The sequence below is a fragment of the Pinus tabuliformis genome, chromosome 4_2, assembly GCF_031772625.1.
Source record: "Pinus tabuliformis cultivar Carrire ecotype Pingquan chromosome 4_2, CPIR1, whole genome shotgun sequence".
Classification (NCBI taxonomy): domain Eukaryota; kingdom Viridiplantae; phylum Streptophyta; class Pinopsida; order Pinales; family Pinaceae; genus Pinus; species Pinus tabuliformis.
The window spans coordinates 664,455,950-664,463,433 of NC_142304.1; the positions used below are offsets into that span (position 1 = coordinate 664,455,950).

The 7,484-nt window shown below is 36.7% G+C and overlaps 1 pseudogene across 1 annotated transcript; it reads right to left on the reverse strand.

Annotated features, from left to right (window-relative positions):
• Positions 1-357: 357 nt before the first annotated feature.
• On the reverse strand, positions 358-6,314 carry LOC149171164 (putative polygalacturonase; annotated as a pseudogene). Its single transcript, XR_016259228.1, has 6 exons — positions 5,271-6,314; positions 4,285-4,659; positions 3,633-3,753; positions 3,226-3,400; positions 2,987-3,057; positions 358-1,020 (listed from the first exon to the last, which is right to left on the reverse strand). The product of XR_016259228.1 is annotated as a putative polygalacturonase (transcript).
• Between the last annotated feature and the right edge of the window lie 1,170 nt (positions 6,315-7,484).

The window sequence follows — 7,484 nt, forward strand, 5'->3', positions numbered from 1 at the left end:
TCTAGCCTTTTATTGACTAGATGTAACAGGAACTTCAATGCACTTTACAGAGTACAAGTTGAGTAGGGTAATAGGGACATAAGTGTTCATCTTAGCAGGGGAAGAACAATCTAGTTGAAATAAAGATCATTTATACAATATTGGTTACAAGGAGGAGGAAGCATTGGATATAACAATGAAAATAATTGTGAAAGCCGGTAGACAACTAGAATACTATTGAGAGTGGTATAAACTTCCATTTCACTGACCACAGTACAAAAATCTCCACAAAATGTATAAATAATGGGATTCCTGAATCAATCTACAACTCATTAAAGAACAAAATCAAATACAGGTAGATTACAAATTGGCTTTATTCTAAATGACCTTAAATGTGCTACTAACATAAGAAGGATAACATACTAGCGAGTCATGAGGGATTTGGGGTTGAAGTTGTGTACATGGTTCAGGATACACTGACTCCAAGAATCCTCCCACGTATGAACAGTTCCAGAAAGGCTCTGATGTAACATTGAACTGAATGATTGATAAGAAAATATATTTGAAGGGAGCATTTTGAATGCCTTCTACGGAACCTACGGTTTTGATTTCATCACCGACAATGCCCTTAAATGTTATCCTTTGTATATCTGGAAGAGCATTTGGATCATATCTATCATCAGGATGATCACCATAAAGCCCAAAAGGCAATACCAACACTCACATTCTTCACTATAACATTGGATATGTAGACATCCTTAACATAACTGCCCCTGTCTGGGGTTGTTTTTATTCTCAGGCCTCTCCTTGAGTTGAAAATATGAAGATCTTGAGCATGGACACCTTTGATGCCGCCAGACATTTCACTGCCCAAAGCAAGACTAGAACTTGTATGTGTTTGTCCAATCACACGACGGATAATAATATTGGAGCTAGGGCGCCCATAAGTAATACCATACTCATCCCAACCACTTTTGATGGAAATGACATCATCGCCACAACTAATGTAACAGTCCTCTATGCACACATCAGAGCTTGAATCTGAATGCATGCCTCATGATTAGTTAGAAAACAAGGGATTATCTAGAACTATATCTAAACAATGCAACAGTATAAGAGTTTCATCATAATCTCAATATAATTACCAAGTTATTGTACCACTGCAAATCATTCACAGTGGATGGGGCATGATTTGAAAAATTTATGTTTATGATCTGAAATCATAAGGTGTTGTGCTGCTTCAGCTTGTCATTTGAAATGGGAAACGAACACCCCCAAGATGGCAATATGCAAGAGCTAGAGTTATATGAAGCAAGCATAAGTTGGGAAAGGAAGGTTGCATAGTTGTTCCAGCATTTCCATGCTCTAAACTCTCATAGATCCAACAGTATAGAAAAAATGTAACATAGCAAATGCTCAATTTAGAAGCAATAATTAATCAGAACAAAATCTCTCAAAGATCTAAGCACTTTCCAATGGAAGACAGTGATAAAGATCTACTATACAATTGCACTGGAAAAGAAGAAAAGAAGAAAAGAAGATGAAAATAATATCAGGAACTTAATGAGCTTTCATAACTTAGGGTTGTGATCCAAGTTTTGGTGGAAGTCATAACATTATGGAACATGATAGTTTCTTTTCCTTGTCCCAACAAGTTCAGTTCGTCATAATAGAAACATCATTTAGCAAAGCACTATGTATTGAATTACTTTTAACAACCACAGATCCTAAGATGACCTCCACATCCTGACGTCCATACAGTAAACCAGAATTACAAGCCAGGGAAGGACAACACGACTGAGATTTCCACTGTTTTCAAGACTTACCATATTATTTCTCAGGAAGATTAAGTTTGACTTTGGTTTCCCAGCTCCATTTGAATTTCATTGTTCGAAGGTGCTGAAAATAGTACTTGCAATTGTGATGTTTGATTTAACTGGGCACAAGTATGAGCATGCTTGGGGATTATAATCATACAACTGGGTGCAAGACAATCAGAGTCTGAAAACTAAAGTAGGACAAAACATTTGTTGCCCATGATTTCATTGCATTTGCATCACTACCCTGCCTTTGTCTTCAGGAGATACAGACAGTCAGATGTACTTCATTCCTTGTGTTCATTCCATTTCTAAATTGCCATCATCAGCATGATGGAGTTTGTTAATGACGAATGAAGAATAAGTAACAAACAAAAAGTGGGGGACATGCAATATGGAGACGTATGGTTCGAGAAAGAAAAAAATTTGGTGAAGAACTGCCATAAGCTTGTTGCAAGTGTTGGAAAGAGATGTGCATATCAGTGCCATTTCCATTTTTACCCACGCCAAAAGGATCATCACCGCAGCATTGAGAGGATTTATACTTTCATCAAAGCTTAAAATCCATATCTTGATGGACTTACTTGCAGATGTCAATGACAATATCTATATCCTTGATGTTTGATTGTATGCAGAGAATGGCATCATGTGTGCTTTAGAGCCATAATGGTAGGAGTTGGGCAATGCTCCATTATTATTCAAGCATTTGGGATTCTTATTCAGGCATTAAAGGTGAAGTATATGCTGCTCAGAGACATTTCAACCCTTGCTCCATTTTGTTGATGAAGTTGTAACTCTGACTGACTTGTACCATCAGATGATAGTGTTATTCAAAGAAATGTTTTGCCTATACGTATCATGTGGTGAAGCATAGAGTTGACCCAAGGCATACTGCCTAGATGTTTAAAGACGGGACATAATAAGGTGGACAGGAACATGTTTCTGTTCAGATCCTTACCAAGGGGTATGAAGAGCAAGAGGACACACAAAGTTTGCGCAAACATACAATGACGAATTCCAACAACATAGAAAAACACATTTTAGAAGCCATTTTACGGTGACCATAAAATGAGTGCGGTGATGGCATAAATGATGAGAACATTGAAAAAGATTCAAAACTTGCATCTACTGTAAGAAAATAAACTATCCCATGTTAACCGAAATTTAATAAACGATAGGTAAAGAATTACCTGGATCAATGCCGTCTGTGTTAGGTGAATTAAGAGGAGAGATGATTGTAAGATTCTGAATGCGGACGTTACTGTACATTCACCATAGAATATATCAACTAACAATATTCAAACATCATTACCTAATCTTTGCACATAGCTGATTTGATAAAGAAACAAATGAAAAATATATGAACACTGACAGTAGTGCACATTCGACTAGACCAGCATCTAAAATATTCTTGCTTCATGCTACAGACCTGCAGTATACCGGGTGGATGGTCCAAAAAGGCGAGTTCAAGAAAGTCAAATTTGCAATAATAATATCTTGTGAGTCCTGCAATTCCACGAGATGCGGACGAGTGAAATCTAGTGTTTTATTACGGAACCAATCCCACCAAACAGCTCCTTGACCATCAATTGTTCCATTATCGCCTGAAAGTGACAAATGGATTAGCATTCTTAATCTAGAGAGTAAAATATTTCCTATATCTACTATTGCTTCAATGTCTAAATTAAAGCATTGTATGCCCACTTTTCTTTAATAAATTAAAAAGATGAAACCTGCTCCAAGTGGATAGGCAGCATATGAGAAGTACTGCACAGTGCACACCGTGTTTTCTAGATCAGTTTTATGAAAAATCTTCATGCCATAGTATATTCACACCTGTTATTACAACATCCGTCAAATTGTACCCATGTATCAAACTGTTGTGCCTTCCACCTGGCAGTTCCCTGCCTCGACCATATGAGGGTAAGGGGTTAATGACTGGCCAATCTTTTGAGTCCTGCAATAACAAATACAATCAAAATCCTCAAATAATTGGAAATCAAATTCAATCTATCAGTGATATTCAGGCACTGAAAATTGAAATTCACTTCCTCTTGTTTGTCAATAGCTCCCCGCAGCAGCTTATGAACTAACAGATCATTTAACATATCACCATTTTATCTGTTAAGAGGAGGGATGTAACTGCAAATAGGATATTTCTTCTTTTCTACTATAGAATCTAGCTCAAAGACATCTAGACTGCCAGAGTTCTAGATAATGTAACCATAGTAAACAAAGTTCCCCATCACATCAAAGTTCTTTCCCTGTAATGCAGTACAAGTATGCAACCATTGGCATCATAGAGAATATTTTGGGTGCGCAGTAGGTGGCTTGGGTCTGCAGAGGTTGAACTTGGCAAAGCCTAGTTGGAAAATGATACCCCCTAAGCATTAGTCTATACACGCTTTTTCAAATAAAACAACGATTAAATAATCAGGTGCCATGTGAACCTGACGCAAAATACAGAGGTTATGCTTCAAATAATAACCTGCGATCCAAGGATTATAGCCCCAGTGTCCAAGTACAGCGTAAGGTGACTTGTTAGATTGAAGCTTCCAGTCAACCATTTTCCTGCTGGCACAAAGAGTTGTGCTCCACCCTTATCGGCAAAGGTGTTAAGGTAGAAGATAGCATTTTGAAAGGCGAGTGTATTAACAGTGACTCCATCACCAACTGCCCCAAATTCAGTGATAGACACTCTATGAGGCCTCAATGGCATTGCTCTGTTATGCTTGCAATCCTCCTGCTGCTCCGACAGAGAGCCAAAGGTCTTGACCTCCCTGACTGTTTCATGTCTTCCGTAGAAGAATGCCAGCCCAACCTGACCAATGCAGCTGAGAACTAGTAGCAACACTTGAATACTCTGGGTAAAACAAAAACACTGATCAGTTGCATACTCGATAGCAACTTGAATGCCACAAAACTCTTTCTTACTCAAATATAAAGCACATAGAGAATAAATTCAAGTTAAGGTAGAGAAGGCCTAGACTGCATTACTGATACATTTGGGTTCCGAATGCTTTGTTCACAAACCCCATATGGACATTAATCACGAACTATAGGAGGATCTCATTCAGAGAGTTTCAGAATCAACTGTTATCTAAACCTAGAACTGTCAATGATGTAAGTTCATCCAGTATATACAGCATTATCGTACCGAGACCAATTTTTTCATTGATTATAGCTACTTAAAAGAGAAACTTCGATTGATTACAGTTACTTATAAAAGGAACTTTCAGCGCCCCACATTCTGTCTGAGGTAGTGAAGAACACATAAGAGTTATATAGAGCACTATGCAGGGAAACATAAGAACCAACAATATCAGCAAATGCAGATGTTGATTGAGAACATTAAAGCAGAAATAAAGCATTTAATACATTGGGCATTGCAAGATCAATCAATAGAGTTTATCTGCCGTTGATCTAAAATAAATGCACCAAAACTCAGCAGAGTGAGACCTTAAGCAGACTTACAAATCTCTTCATGTGCTGCAACAGAAGGCTGACCCAATTATGACAGGATTTGGATCTTCAAGCCTTAAAAATCCCTGCAAGTTAGAACATATCAACGCAATACACAAATTTCCCGAACAGTGAAGAACACCGTGCTTTGGATTGCCACCAAGGGATGATCAGGCGTAGCTGGATCTCCAAATAGGGATAAATAATCAATTCTCAGTTGAAGCCAGGCAAGAAGAATGAATTTCAAGCAGAACCCAATTGAAAAAACACAACTCAGAGCAGAGCCCAAGTGAGGGCAATAAATTCTGAAGCAGGAACCGAGTGCAAACAAACAATTCCGAGAAGGACCCAGGTAAGGATGCCAAAAACAAGTGAGGATAAGAAATTTTAGAGAGCACCCAAATGACTAAGCAAGAAGCAGAAGAAGAACCCAAATGAGAAAGAAGCGATTTTAAGTGAACGAAAGCAAGTCCCAACAGGGAAAAGAAACAGAGCAATCAAAGAATATGTTTATGTGCGTCCAATTGCATGGTCAAGGTGCATGTGCTTGCACGGCAACTCTCGGAAAAACTGCAGAAAACAGATAGAAAGAAACAAGAGGTGATGTACCGAAGGTTTAGAGTAATCAGACTAACAGAAAAGTGGGGTGTGGAATGGGTCATCTAGCAATCCTCCTTACTAATTTATATAAAAAAAATCAAAGAATACCATAAAAAAATTACAGAGTATTTAAAAAAAAAAATTACAGAGTACTAAACAGGTGCCACTGCTAATTTTGGAAGTGATGCCAGGTTAGAAGGTAACGGAGGCACACAACATGCAAATCACGCAGGCTTGCCCCCATTAAAGGGTAATGGCAAGGCCGCCATTAGAGCATTCCATACTCTCTCTTGCTTTCAACGCTCGTGACGCCCACAGAACCATCCCCACCACCATCATCAAATTACCATTAAACAGTGATTAGAATCGATTTTGTTTGAGAAATCCCACAACGTCACAGCAGCACCCAATGTGGCGTAGGGAATAGTGGGTCAGGATAGATTAATTTAGTACAGAATATACATATAAATAGAGGGAAGGGAGAGCAGTGACCATGGCCGTCAATGAAGACTATCCAACTGTCCTCCTTTTCTGAAGGCCAGCTAGCATGCCAAGGCCACCATTAAAAGAATCGTCAATTCATTTGCCAATAGATGGTTGCCATGTAATTCATTGAACTTAATACCGACAACTGCAGACCCACTTCTAACGAATCATCCTCCACAAAATCCCGTGTAATATCATTCTCCATAGAATTAATTTTTTAATACAAGTATTTTGTTATGTATTTCATATCATTTTATTTATGATTTTTATTTTTTTTTGCTTTGAATTTCAAATCGTGGGGATTTCAATTCTCCCAAAAATTAGGCGTTTTACTCTCAGTCTGCCTGAAATCACTCCTCTCCAGATTAAAGCTTATCAGAATGCGTGAGTTATGGCCCTACTTGTGTGGCATTTATGTTGAAATTCAGCATTGACATGGCTGACTTTGACAATTTCTGTCGTGCATAAAATTAACAACAAATGCTTTTTCCAATTTCAATAATGACCAGTACAAAGTGTCGTTTGGAAAGACTTCCACTTTGAAATACACTCAAAAGAAAATTACTCTGAAAAATTTGCACTATGTAACACACTTCAAAAAATTACTCTATTGTAGATGTAGTGTTTATAGGTTAAAATATTATTATATTGGTTGACATAGTATAACATGTAGTTTTGTTTTTGATTGGGTATTAGTTTATTTTTTATCAAAATTTTATGACGTGTATTTATAGTTTAATATTAGGAATTCAATTTTTATTATCTTTTATTATTATTGAAATTTATTTATTTGTAAGGTGATTGGTTGAGGTCTTATTATGGATTGTTTAGTAACTTCCATTTTTATTAAATACTAATTTTTTGTCTTTTGTTTTATTTCCTTATTTAACTTTATTTAATGTTTTTTTATTTTTTTCTAGCATTTCCATTTTCATGAATTAGAATTTTTTCACAATATTTTCAATTTAAAGTGACTTGTTATTATATTAAAAACATATTTTAATAAATTTAATTATAAACAATTATATATATGATGATGATGATGGTTAACATATCAAACATTGGTCTATCATACCTAAAGGAACAAATTATTTATTTTGATTTAAGATTTTATTCCTATGCTCAAAAAGCTTGGAGAGA